The sequence below is a fragment of the Spermophilus citellus genome, assembly GCF_964194105.1.
Source record: "Spermophilus citellus genome assembly, chromosome: 2".
NCBI classification, from domain to species: Eukaryota; Metazoa; Chordata; class Mammalia; order Rodentia; family Sciuridae; genus Spermophilus; species Spermophilus citellus.
This window is the reverse complement of record NC_138183.1, coordinates 162,594,731-162,609,270: the sequence shown is the minus strand read 5'-3', so window position 1 is coordinate 162,609,270 and position 14,540 is coordinate 162,594,731. Positions and strand designations below refer to the sequence as shown.

General features: G+C 38.5%; 1 protein-coding gene across 1 annotated transcript in view; it reads left to right on the top strand.

Moving 5' to 3' along the window:
• Positions 1–6,813: 6,813 nt before the first annotated feature.
• The window catches only part of ELMOD1 (ELMO domain containing 1), a 75,084-nt gene continuing 67,357 nt past the window's right edge, over positions 6,814–14,540 (top strand). The window contains exon 1 of the mRNA XM_081282200.1: positions 6,814–7,056. The gene's annotated coding sequence lies outside the window, so the exon portion shown is untranslated. The remainder of the gene's footprint in view (positions 7,057–14,540) is intronic.

Genomic DNA, 14,540 nt, shown 5'->3' with positions numbered 1-14,540 from the left:
ATAATAAAATCCACCTTTAAGGCTACTTTGAGTACAAAATGAAATAATTTGGGTGAAGTTTTCTGAATAAGGCCTGGCAGAAAGGCTCTACTAGTGCTGGCTGTTATTCTAAACAAACAAAAAAATGTTTTGTTATAAAACTCTTTCCCCATCTCTGTCTGCTACATCATGTTTCCTTGTAAATAAATTGACCCAGTCCCTTGTGGCCGTACCATGCCTACAACAGCCTAATAAATGTTAATGATAAAGGATGGCAAGTATTTGGGGGAAACTAGCATTCTTGCTTCTCTCTGTGGAGTGCTCATTAAATGTTCTCCATGTTACGCTAGTAATACTTGTTTCACTTAGGCAAAGAAAGGAAATAACCACAATGTAGTCTATCCACAATAGGCCTGTTTAGAAGGTTCAGCCTGAGGCAACATATAAATTTTATTATTTAATTGTAAGAATATAATAAAATATAAAACAAATGAGCTTCAGTGGCTGCTTTTAGAGGACTTGGCTCATCTCCTTGCAGTTCTTAATCAGCTTTGTGCATTAGAATCACCTGAGGGAGTTTTTAAAAGATATTCAGGCCTGGGCCCCATTCCCCAAGGATTCTGATTCATGAGGCCTAGGTGATGTTCTGGCATGTTTATTTGGAAAACATTTACCCAAGTGATTCTGAATCAGAGCTACTCTTCCAAGCATTCCTGGACCCTTTTCCCCTCTTCAACAAAAACCAGCTTAAACTGGAATATAGACTATTCATGATTTTGATGGCACTGCCCAAATAATGAAGTGTACTAGAAATTTCTTATCAGGTTCTCCACTCATAAACGAAAATGTCTTTAGTTCATCTTTCAATATACCATGAATTTATGAGTTATATTTCATTAAGATTGAGCTTCTAGTCATTATTCTAGTGGGTTCTTCTGCTATTTTATTGAGAATTACAAAACAACAAAAGCCTTTGTGGATACTGCAACTCACTTCTTTTGCCTGAAAACTGGGATGCTGAAAGGATAATGGCATTGCTGTTGCAATTTCTGTTTTGCTCTTGGATGCTTGCTTATCCCCCACGTTTTTATTTTAGGATAGTTGTCTACCTTCATATGTGAACAACTCAAGTCACTAAGGACTTTGATCAAGAGATAAGAGCAGACTAGAAACCAGGAAAAATATAATCGGATTCTATTCTATTTAACTAAAGCATGTTTTTTAGTTTCAAAAAAGCATAGTTGTTATAAATAAAAAGACATATTAATTCACCCACTGATGGCTCCGGAGCCTCCAAGTTCTCCCTGTTTTCATTGGCTGCTTCTCTGCTTTTAAAAATTGTTAATACAGATTAGACAAGGGGAGATGGAGGGAAGGGAGGAAGGATGGGAATGGGAAAGACAGTAGACCAAATTGGACATAATTTTCTTGTATTTATATATGAATATATGACCAGTGTAACTCTACATCATGTACAACCACAAGAATGGGAAGTTATACTCCATGTATGTATAATGTGTCAAAATACATTCTACTCTCATGTGTAACTAAAATGAACAAGTTAAAAATTACCAAAAAAAAAAACCCACGAAAAATATTAATAATCCAGCTATCTAAATTAGTCCCTTCCTTAAAGGCTGTAAGAAAACCTGGCTGAAGAGAGCAGAAAAAAGAGGGATTTTAAAAGGGAACTATTTCTCGGTACATTGACATAATTTATGATCTCCTTTATTCCCAAATTTATGGAAAACAATTAAGTCAGAGATTAGTGGAATCCCTCATGTCATTTTAGTTAATACGTAAAGTCCTTCAGATAGTGCCTGGCATATAGTAAGAACATGTATAAGTACTAGTTATTTAACATTTTAAGTTATCTTCAGTTAATATTATCCTTGGACTATGGCTAATTTTTAGAACCTAAATATGTGGAATCCTCCCAAGAAGTGAGTCTTATTTGTAGTAGGCACTCAAGAAATGCTTGCTGAAATGAAGGAATTTAATGCTTGTGCAGTCATAATGTTGAGTTTCCTATATGCTTCACATAGAAGAAACCCCTTTCTACAACAACAAAAGAAAGAACAGGTACTCTAAACACATCTATTTTATGGAATTTCAAAAGCTGAAAAGTCAGACTTTCAAAGGCACTTCACTCCAGGTGGCTCAATGTTATAATTAATACATTTAAATACATGATGCCATGAAATGTAAAGCCACAGTACCCATCCCCCTCAATAAAAAATAATTTTAAAATGACCTGATTCTAATTTTTCACTATATTCTCATTGTTTGACTATATGAATTGTGCCAAAGTCAGCAAAGTATGATCTACTGACAGGTTTACTTTGATAGAGACCATAACATGAAAAAAGAGGTTGTTATGGTCATGAAGACTACATGTGAAATCAGAATTATTAGGTTATCTAGATATATATTCCTGAGAAAAGAATAGATATGAGATCCTTCATTCCTCGTTACAAACTCTCCTCCACCCTTCCCTTCTTTTTTCTTTTACCTAGTGGATAACTATTGTCTTCCCAGTGATAAGGGGCCTGTCCCTTCCTGTAGGATGAAGATTTCCTTCCCCAGTGGATTAGAAGGAAGGGGCCATTTATTTGCCATGTTGGCCATAACCATTTTAACTCTATCCTCCAAGTCAACAACAGAAGTAAAGGGAATTTAGATGTTGTTTAGTTCATTCTGAGACTCCAAGGCATTGATTCCTTCAAACCTGACCACCAGAGAGGCCGTGAGTTCTAGTTCTCAGTAGTCACTAATGATGGCATTGATAATGATAGCAGATTTCACTACTCCACCTAAAACAATGCTGGGATAATTTCAGACTTAGGATCAGCAATGAACAATTTAAATGTTAGTACTTGAGCTTCCTTTATACCACTGCTAAGGTCAAAGAAACTGGCTGCGTTTTGGTCCATTAAGGGAAATGATATCACAGCCAGCCAGTCTAGCCCAGCACCATTTACAAAGTAAATGATAGTCCCACCTAGGTTTGTATATTTTCTTTTTTTGGGGGGAGGGGGTGGTGCTAAGGATTGAACTCAGGGGAACTCAACCACCCAGCCACATCCCCAGCCCTATTATATATTTTGTTTAGAGGCAGGTTCTCACTGAGTTGCTAAGTGCCTCACTTTTGCTGAGGCTGGCTTTGAACTTGTGATCCTCCTGCCTCAGCTCCTGAGCTGCTGGGATTACAGGAGTGCAACACCATGCTCAGCTGATTAGTTTTGTATATTTTCGACCACATCTAGTTTCTTTATTTTCAAGAGATACATTTTTTATTTGTTGGTCATGCCAAATATTTTGTGGGAATTTTACACTGTCCCCAAAGTTTATCTTGGCATCAAAACATTCCAGAGTTTCACCAAAGGATTTCATGTCAACACTGCATTATTTTCAGGAAGAAATAATACAGCTTCTGAATCTGATTTGTAGCCTGATATTCATAGATTTACAGAAGCCTAAATTTTATCCCATTTGCTAGACTTGACTAAACTTTATGCCTTAAAAATGTAAATTTCCTCCTTAAAAATAAATTCTGATATAGGAGCTGCCACCTATAAATATCAATGCCTTTCTCAGTAGCTTCCCATTAGTAAAAACTAATAAAGGGTTGGTCCATTATGATTTCTAAACAGGAACATCATACACAGTGTCAGTCACGAAGTATTTAAAGTTTTATCCCATTCTTTGACATCAGTTTCTTTCTTTTATATTCTTGCAAGATCAGTTATTTTTCAAGGTGAATTATACTCCTTTAAACTTACCTGGCAGGAGTAGAAACTTGTACACCAACATTCAACTGAGTTTAAAAACTAAGGTCTTTGTTATGGGAGAATGATATCTTAAACAAAGATCACACACAAAAGAGTCTAGATGATTGAGTTGAGAAGATAAGGGAGTTTAATACGAATTTAATTCTATTTTAGAAACAAACCTTAAGAAAAATCTCACAGTGAAAGAGAGAGAGAGAGAGAGAGAGAGAGAGAGAGAGAGAGAGAGATGCAACTTTCCAAATATGAATACCTCAAGATCACAGACAGTGTCTTACCCATTTTGTATTTCCAACATTTAGCATGGCATATATACTTGGGGATATATGATTAAATGAATTGCATTTTGGACCAGTCCTTGGGCCACTGGAAAGCCCTATCTCTAGATCACATTTTAAGAACTACTGCCACAGCAGCATGTCTAAGAGTCATAGCTTATTTGGTTTAAATTGCTCTCTAAAGTGATGATTAACTCGCATGTAAACCCAGTCACAATTTTATCACTATAGCTTAATTAATAGGCATGTTGAGTCCAACTGCCACTTCGGTTTTGTACCCAGAACTCCATAGGTCTATAAAATTCATTATATTGGAAGACAGAGAGGTTTATATCAATTTCTAAACTTTACACAATTAAATAAAATTAGACAAGGCTCAATACTTTTTAAATCCAGAGGCTTTCTTTCTAGATTTGTTATCAAACAAATGCATTAAAGAATAGTCTCCTACTACAAATTCCCCAAGTCACAATGCTTAGGATCAGAGCTAGACTGAAAATAAAAATGGGCCACGACTTCTACCCCACCCACAAAATGATTCAAACAGGAAATTCCTACTTGCCTGTTGCTCAATCTAACTTGCTAAAGAAATAAATCTCTGGGTGGACAAATTTTTATTCAAATAAATTCCTCAGGATGATGTTCAATAAGAGATCTCCTGAACAAAGAATTATATCCACCTGCCTGGAAAAGACTTAACCTCTGTGTCACTTGTAATGAGCCAATGTTAAGTCAAAGTGGATGACACAGCCCAGCAGCTCGTAAGTCTTCCCCTTCCTCTTCCACTTTCCTGATTTAACTTTGGGCACAACATTTTCCTCTATGGATTCTTTACTTTTTACTTGCAAATGCTAGATCACATAATCTCAATTTCTACAATTACCATCTCTGTTGTTGTGCGTTAATCTGCTAAATAAGATTTTTTATACAAAAATAATTCAGCATCCAGAAGTAAAGAAACATACAGATTTGTGACTAGAAGGAAATTAACAGACCAAGAAAAGGAAAAAAATAGATCCCAATGCTAGTGAATTAATTCTAGAGTTAACAAATCAGAAAAGAACTATGGTCTGAGGAAGCAAATAGAGTTGAGAACATGCATACATGCTGATCATCTTCTAAGTTCTGTAATACAAAGATGAATGAGACCTTGGCCTGGAGTTGCTCACTTGTAACAATGGCAAGGTAATCACTAGTTGCTATGGAGTACATGTAGACAGATATGCTTTGGATAAGTTGGTTCTAAGTGGTGCCAAGTCTGCCTCACTGTCAGACAATAAGAGGATCAGAGAGAAAAACTGAAGTTATTCAAACAGTAGGTAGATATATGACAGAGGGAATAACTATTGACAAATATAGAAGCTAAAGGTGGGTAAAGGTAAGGGACTACAAGTGGTATAAGATCCTGGAAGAGTTGATTAGGACATGAGTCCAGGAATCCAGGTTGACACTGGCAATTACAGAAATGCTGTCCTTGGGTATAGAGAAAGGAAATATTTTAGTATGGAGATTAAACTTTTTGTCCCTCCCCCATCACTTTCCATTCACTGTGTGGGATGGTAGGTAAACGTTCACCATTTAAGGACCTCACTAAACCAAACTTTCATAAAAACAGAATAGTGGAAGTAGAACCCACAAACTTTTATTCAGTGAACATCTACTATGTGACAGGGGCTTTTTCTACCAGAACTGATTTCTGTGGCTTTCTGGCAGCCTGCTGCCTGGAGTAATTCTCCACACAGCTCAGAGAGGTAGCTATTACCACCCTCCATTTCACGATGAGGAGGCAGAGGTGCAGAATGGCTAAATAACCAAATAATCTGCTTGAGGGTGAAAAATAAGACTGAAATCAACTTTAAATTCAAAGCTCATCCTCTTTGCCCAACCCAGTGCTGTCTCATGAAACACGAAATACAATCCCCAAGAAAGAAGGTCAAGTTTCCTTGTGTGTGTGTGTGTGTGTGTGTGTGTGTGTGTGTGTGTTTGTGCGTGCGCAAGTATGCACACAAGAGCATGCGGGTGGGGTTGGAGGAAGTGGGTTCTAGGGCCAACCTACTGCCCTGCGAAATGATGTTCCCCAAATAGCCCCAGATCACTGTGCCTATAATTCATTCCATTATAATTAACCGCGGGCTTAAGGTATTATTTCATAAGCCCTGGTTGAAACGCAGATGTGGACCTGGGAAGACTGACACGATCTCTCTTTAATTACTCCTAATTAAAGAGCTGGCTCTTTGACAACTTGACCTGACAGGTCCAGGAGTCAGGGAAAGGCGGGGGAGGTTGTCTGTCTGAGGTCTCCTGTCACAGGAAAACAGATGAGGATTGGGTATCTGGATGGGGAAGTGCCTGGGGCTCGGTGGGATGTCGGAGGCTGAAGCTAAACTAAAAACAAACTTTGACTTCTGGACAATTCTCTAGAAAGCGGGTAGGGAAAACACCTTGCGCTGAACTGCTCGAAATTCCCATTGACAAGTCACCCTGAGTTCACCCATCTTCCAGTCGTGGACGCCTCCACTCAACTACCCAGGCACAATTAAACAGGGCCACTGCAATCAACACCATGCCAATGGGTCCACAGAAGTCAGGTCCGCAGATTTAACCCTTTCCCTCAAGACTCTGATTCTGGGGGCCACGCTCTTTCCCCCTGCACCGCGCCCGCGCCCCGGGCTCCCGGACTGAGCATGCTCAGTCGCCGCCCGCTTGGTGCTCCCAGGGAAACCTCTCACGCCCTCCCCATCTGCTCCTGGTCGCCTCCTCGGAGCCGGTCGCCCAGGGTGCATCCTGACTTGCTCAGCTCCACGCGACCCAGATTCCTGCCCCGCCCCCGCCCCTCCTGCGCCCGCAGCCAGTGCGGCAGCCGCGGCAGCCTCTGTCCAGCTTCGGCGCCAGGGACCAACCGCGTCGATTAGGGCCGCGCAGCGCGCCGCCTGAGCGCTGGAAGAAGCAGAGATGGAGACCGCCCTGCTGAGCGCTGGGAGCTGCTGAGCCCTTCACTGTCAAAAGCTCAGGTGAGTAGTGACCCCAGAAGATCCACGGGGCAAGATTAATGCCCTTGAAGAGGAGAGAGGTGGCTGCGAGGACGTCAGGCATAGTGCGAGCTGCGCTGTCTGGGGCGAAGCAGAAATTCTAAGGGTTGGAGGCAGAGAGGGGACCTGGATGAAAGTGCACACTATCTCGGTGCAGGAGCTCTGGGGTCACCCGGGATCATAATCCTCTTCCTCATCCTGCCCCCTGAGATTTACACCAGCCGCGCCGCAGGTCAGCGCAGAGGCTGTTTGCATCTCGGCCTGGGTGCAGGTCGCCTAGCGACTGAACGCCACCGGAATCGGGTGGGAGGGATCCAAAGCAGAGGACAAAATGGGAAGCTGGGACAAAGGGCTGCCTGGGTGGGACGAGTGGCCGGTCCGGATCCCGAGGAACCCTCTTCCCTGTGGGCTTGGTCACTAAGGCTGGGCAAGGCAGCTGAGTGGAGTCGCCGGGCTAGGGTAGTTGGCGCTTCTACCTGGAGGAGCTATGAGGGGCTGGCGCCTCCTCCAACTGCTGGGAAACTCTGCACTTAAAACAGCTCTCTTTCCAGAGCAGGTAGGATTAAACAGGCGAGTGGGGGACAGAGCTGTTAAAACCCGAACAGTGGAGTGTAGCCGTGGGTCTTGCTGTGTTTCTAAGTGCTTTTTCCAAGTGTGGGCACTGGCTGCTCCGGCTCCCGGTGTTTCAGCTCGACCTCTAAGTGGCGAGTCCGGTAACACGCCTTATGAATATTTCAGAAACGACCTTACGGTCTCACTTGCTTCAGATCAAGTTTAATGAGTATGTTTGTCAGCCTTTTTGCTCTGCACAGGCAGGTGGAAGCCCCAAACCAGTGCCGTGAGCCTTCTAAATTTTATCGCTTTCCCTCATCAAGGAGGAAAAAGATGTCACTAACACCCAGTGAGCTCTAGATTGGTACCATAAATTGAACCTGTCATTTGGAAAGACCAATTTTGGGCAGACTTCCAGGCATTGTTCTGCATCTCTGCAGTGTGTGCAGTATTGTGTCCGTCGCTTGACAACCGTCCTTTACTGGTGCTGCCATTATGGTGGAAAGAAGGTAGTGTGCTGGTATTGGGATAAACATCTTAATTCATTATCATCCTACAATACCATGTAGTTACAGCAGACTTAGTCATTCTCTCTCTCTCTAGAAGTTTTCTCTGAGGACAGTCTAGTTGAAATTTTGGCAAAGGCACACTCTTGTACATCCCTCTGCATTGGGAGATATCTCTCTCTCTCCTTAATCTCTTTCATGGGAATAAGAAATGGATGCCTTCTCTGTAGGACATCACTGTCAAGAACACTGAGAAAAGAACCCATTACTGTAGGGAACTTCAGAATAGAAACAGGTTCAGTCATTTTCCCCTACACTTTAGAATATAACTTCCATTGCACCATTACCCTTAATCAGAAAACAGGTATACAGACACACAGTCAGTACTCTAAAATGGTACTCCTTGCTACCCCTGTCCACTTAATATTCTTAAAGATCCATGAGGATTTCCTCTGTTAACTAAAATATCACACCTCCCAGGACAGGATGATCAAAGAAGAACTCTTTTTCTCTTGCCAGCCCAACATAGTGAGGCTGAAGCTCTCCCATTTACAGATGTTTCACATTTAGGGAGAGCTCTCCCAACAAAGACCTACTGCAGTTACATCACTGGCTCCTCCTCCGCCTGCCAGACTGTTTCTCTGAGTCTGTTAGTGAGAACAGCATGTATTGCTGTGCTTGATTAATAAAGAAAAGAAATCCCAGAATGAGAGCTTTAGATACATTTCTTATTGTATATTGCTGATTTACTTGAAAATAGGACATTTTCAAAAATTGTTATTAATACATATAGCCAGGACTTAACTTAGGTTAGTAATAACTCTATAAATATTACCTTTTCAAGGATTTTGAGCCAAAATCATAGTATTCTTTGTATAAAATAATTGATAGATGGTATTAAAAAGGAATCAATGACATTAACACAGTAAGTGAAAATCTTACATAATAAGCAGCATTTCCTAAAGTGTATTACTGAGCTACTCAGATATAAACACAGCTGCATTAACATACATAAAATCTAGCTATCTGAGAAGTTTGAAGAGCTCAGATACAAATTTCTAGGTGTCTTAAGGAAGCAATACCTGAGTCCTTTGAGAATTTTTAAACAGTTACTAGTAGGGGTTCCAGATTTAACAAATAAAAAAATCCACCCTGCCCAGTTAAATTTGAACTTCAAATCAGTGAATACTGTTTTAGTTTAAATATATTTCATACAATAATTGGGATATATTTATGCAAAAAAATTAGTTGTTTATGTGAAATTCAGTTTGCACAGGACAGCCTGTATTTTTTTCCTAGCAACTCTAGTTAATGGAAATGTTTTATTCCTCCTTTTTGGGTCACTTATGGGTTGAAAAAAATAAAGTAGAGCAGAAATCATATGCTGTTCTGTAGACAATCTGGGACAAGCTCAGTGCTGGTTTAAGCTATTGAAAATAACCCATGCTTAAAAATGAGTAGTTTCATTCCATATATATTTGCTGAATACCTCTGTTTGCTAGGCTTTGTGGGAGGTGCCAAGGATGCAAAGTGGGGTGGGAAAGGGATTTACAACATAAGATGAGGGATTTGCTATGCTAAAAGCAGGAGGTAAGAGGAAGGGAGTCTGCTGTAGGAGCCTGAGAGAGACACTGAATTCTGCTGGACAGCTCCAATCACAATTGAGATGCCCAGCAGTTTTGACTGGGCTGGCCTAGAACAAAGTGTGAGATCTTATCCTGGAAGAAAAAAACAAACTCATAGGTTTATGGATAGTGGAGTAGAACTGGAAATTGAAGAATTTTACCTGATGGTCTCAAAAGACACAGAGGTTTGCTGAGAATGAGGGAAGGGAGAAGGAGAATCTAAAAGAAAAAGTTTAAGTAGTTGCTGATGGGAGGGAGAAGAAAAGGAAAAGTGCAGAGACTGGTACTGGAGCTTAGCTGAATGCATCTCATTGCATTTTAAAAGGCAGATACTGGCTGGGTGCATGCCTGTAATGCCCAGTGGAAGCTGAGTCAGGAGGATCACAAGTTCAAGAGCAGCCTCAGCAACATCGAGGTGCTAAGCAACTCAGCGAGACCCTGTTTCTAAATAAAATACAAAATAGAGCTGGGGACGTGGCTCAGTGGTTGAGTGTCCCTGAGTTCAATTCCCGGTACCCTCCCCCGCCCCACCCCCAAAAAGCAGTTGATCTACCCTTTGATGAACACACTGAGTGCTCTTTCACTATTCCACTACTATCCTGGTTTCCTCAGGGAAAGTCATGATGTGATGACATGATATGGGAATGTATTCTTTAAAAGTTTTATTACTTTTATATAAAAGTAGATATTTAAATGTAATGTTTGAGATGCTGATCAATATTCAGTTTACTTCTGGTACAAATTCCTGAAATAAGATAAGCAGATGTTTTGATGTTAGCAAATCTGTTGCTTCAAGTAGATAAAAAACATTAAATTGCTATCATTTTCTGATTTGGTTGATCCATCTTTAAGGAAGCAGATTTTGATGATGGGAAGAATGTATATTTTACAGAAATAGCACTATGTGAAAGCGACCATATGCTTGTAGTATCCAAGAGTACCTACTTAGAGTGTTCCAAATGCAATTAATTCCAAAGCAGTAGCACACCACTTACATTTGTGTCATTGAAGACCCAGAAGTACTTTCACAATTACTCAGGATAGGAAGATTCGAGGGAAGTCTAAGATCAGACCAACACAGTCTAGGCACAGAACAGTAACTCATTTTTTTGAAGATTCCAAATGGGAAAACTACAACAACTGATAATAAAGTACCATTCTAGATTATACTGCTGTCAACAAATTTGGAATAGGGACCATTCTTCAGAAGGCCCTCATCATATATTTGAGTATCTATATATATGGTTAAATTTTTACTTCATGTTTTACAATAAGTTTTTGAAATCATAAAAATTACTTTATGCAAAATATCTGATGAGTAGGTCATTTAAATTCAGAGTATATACTAAAGACATAGAATGTGAATTGAGCACATAATTTCAGTTGAGGCTCTCGCTGGGTGATAGTCCACATAAGCTGTCATCAGTGTTTTGTTTTTGTTTTTGTTTTGTACCAGGGATTGAATTTAGGGGCACTTAATCACTGAGCCACATCCTAGCCCTTTTTAAAAATGTTTTATTTAAAGACAGTGTCTTGCTGAGTTGCTTAGGGCCTCACTAGTTGCTGAGGCTGGCTTTGAACTTGCAATCCTCCTGCCTCAGCCTCTCAAGCCGCTGGGATTACCGGCATGCACGACCGCTCCCATCAGGGACTTTCTTATCAAGTAATCATCTTTCAAAATACAGAAGGCATTATTTATATGGTTCCTCTTTGCAGTATCAACATGTCCTACATAATAATTTTGAGAGTATATGTAAAAAAAGTAGTGATCAGGACATATTCAAGTTGCTAAAATTTCAAGGCAAAAAGACCATTGGTTTTATTTTCAACAAGGTTTCATATGGATACGGCTTACTGAAGAAGGGCTTACTTTATTGATCTCAAATGACAATTTATATGGACCATCACCCAGGGAAAGCCTCAACTGAAATTGTGTCCTCAGTTCACATTCTAAGTCCTTAGTAAAAACTTTGAATTTAAAGATCCTAAAGACACAATGTTCTTGAAGGGAGATTTAACCTTTCAGCTCACTTATGCTAACCATGAGCAAATCAAATCATATTTAATGTCAGTTTTGTGTTACAGATTGGAAGATATGAGCATTAAAAATAATAATATTGTGTCAACTCCAATATCTATATCTATAAAATGAGCTTTAAATGTTGCTAGGGCTCTAAGGATGGAGAGCTTCACTCTTAATGAAATTAGAGAATTTGTATAATGTCTGTGTGCTCTATACGATGTTTCAGATGCCATTGAAATAATTTACAAATTATTTTTTTCCTTCTTTTGGTGCAAAGTGAGATGATTGTGATAAATCTCTAAGGAAAGCTCATTAAATTCCCTTTTTAAAAATCAGTCTCGGGGCTGGGGATGTGGATCAAGCGGTAGCGTGCTCGCCTGGCATGTGTGTGGCCCGGGTTCAATCCTCAGCACCACATACAAAAAAAAAAAAAAAAAAAAAACAAAGATGTTGTGTCCGCCGAAAACTAAAATAAATAAATAAATAAATAAATAAATAAATAAATAAATATTAAAAATTCTCTCTCTCTCTCTCTCAAAAAAAAATCAGTGTCAAACAAGTTTGTGACTGCAGATTCAAAGTTCTTTACATAGCTTTTTAATGTAGCTTTTATCTTTTTATTATTTTTTTAATATTTATTTTTTAGGTGTAGTTGGACACAATGGCTTTATTTTATTTACTTATTTTTATGTGGTGCTGAGGATCGAACCCAGGGCTTCACACATGTTAGATGAGTGCTCTACCGCTGAGCCATAACCCCAGCCCCTGTAGCTTTTATTTTAATTTTGGGATTAGGACTTGACTAATTAAAATGCTTGGTATAAGAGTTTATTTCAGCTACTGTAGTTCTCCTTCCTACTTTTCTTTGTGCAAGTAGTTGGTGAAAATCTGCCATATGTTTTAAAGGTTTCATTCATGATGAAGTTAATAATTTATTTATTCTACAGCTGTATTTTAGTTTCACAGATATCAACATCGACATAAACTCTGTTCCCTAAATCTTTTTCACTTGCCAGTTGGCCTTATAAATATTTAAAATGTAAATCAATCTCTGGAGTTAATTTACTATACATTTCTTCTTTAAAAGGAGCAGAGAAATATTTTACCCCTCCATCATTTGGAAGCCAGATTTTCTAAAGATTCTGTATTTCAGCAGAACACTTACATTTTAATTTCAGATTGTCTTTGGCCTTAGAATCCATTAAATTAGCAAAAATATAAATAAATGCTTTTAATTGAGAAGTTTAACTTTACAATCTCTTAAAATGGTAAACATTTATCAGAACTATTTCAATTGGAATGTATATACATGTATTTACATTTTTAAAACCTTCACTCAAATACCTAACATGGAATTTTGACTTTATAGTCTGTCTCATGTATGGTGTGTGTGTACATAGCCCAATGTGTGAGCCCAATAAATGAAAATCAAGACTTATAAAACAGATGGATTGGGTTATAGTTTTTGCTTCACTGAAGAGTTCTGTAAAGGACCAAGTATTTCCCCTACTATTCCTCTAACTTTAAGATAACCTAGAGTATTTAAAATACAGTCACACGCATACAATTTTTACATATACACAGCAAAGCTATCAACTAGGCTCTTAAATAATCTTTGTGAGTGAAATGCAGAAATGAGGTTTGAGATGTCATCTCATAGCTGGGCATCTGTATCCAAAGAATGTTCATAGAGGTGGAAGCCAACATAGAAGATTTCTATTGACCTGCCTTAGAATTCTTTACTTGATAATAACATTTCTAAAATTTTCTAAATGATTCAAATATGCATAAATCATCTCAAAAAGCTCAAAAATATCTGAATTTGAATAACAACCAGATTCAAACTTGATGTCTCTTAGCTTAGAGCAAGAACTGAAGCTAAGATTATATTTTCAAAGGGATAGATGTGAGGTCCATTTAGTTTCTAAAATCAGTCACCAATAACTGGGTTTTGAAGTCCTAGTTTACCAACAATTGGATTGTTAAAAATAATTTTAGTTCACTTGAATATTAGCTAATAGTAGAGAAGAAATTAGTGTTATACTTTATTTGGACTCATAGATGAATAAAGTCCAGATTAAAGAAGGTCAGCAACAAAAATTACAGCATGTTGTCCATAAAGTGATGCATTTTGGACCACCTGTCAGGGATATAGTAAGAAAGAATGCCTTTACTAGGTGGGATGTTAGCTTTGATGATCTTAAAAGCATCTTCTAAATCTGGTTATGCAGTTTAAATTGAATTTCCAGGCACCTACAAACAATGTCTAATTAAGCCTTATTGACATATATGTAACTATTGTACTTCATTTCTTTGATTTATAATGAATATAAAACATTATTTTCCACTGAATTATTTCCTAGGTAATTGACTGATTATAACTTAAAATAAATGCATCTACTCTGTAACTACTACTGCTAGGTTAAAGTGTCAATTTCTAGACATTTAAAAAATAATCTAAGATCATATTTGAAATTCTTAGTTTCAAATGATTATATTTATTTTGATTAGCTATAAAATAGCTAAGTGTCTTAGTTCTAAAATAAATTGCCCAGTGCACCTAATCACTAAATTATAAATATTAATTTATAATTCATACAAATTATTTGCACCCATTTTACTTTGAAGCAAATCCCAGGTATCATCTTTTCATTTGTATGTATACCAGGTGAATATGTGTTTGCTCTTGAGTGTACTCTATGTGTACTCTATCATCGTTCTGTATTGTGGTTTGGCTTCAAAGGTATTTGTTTATAATGT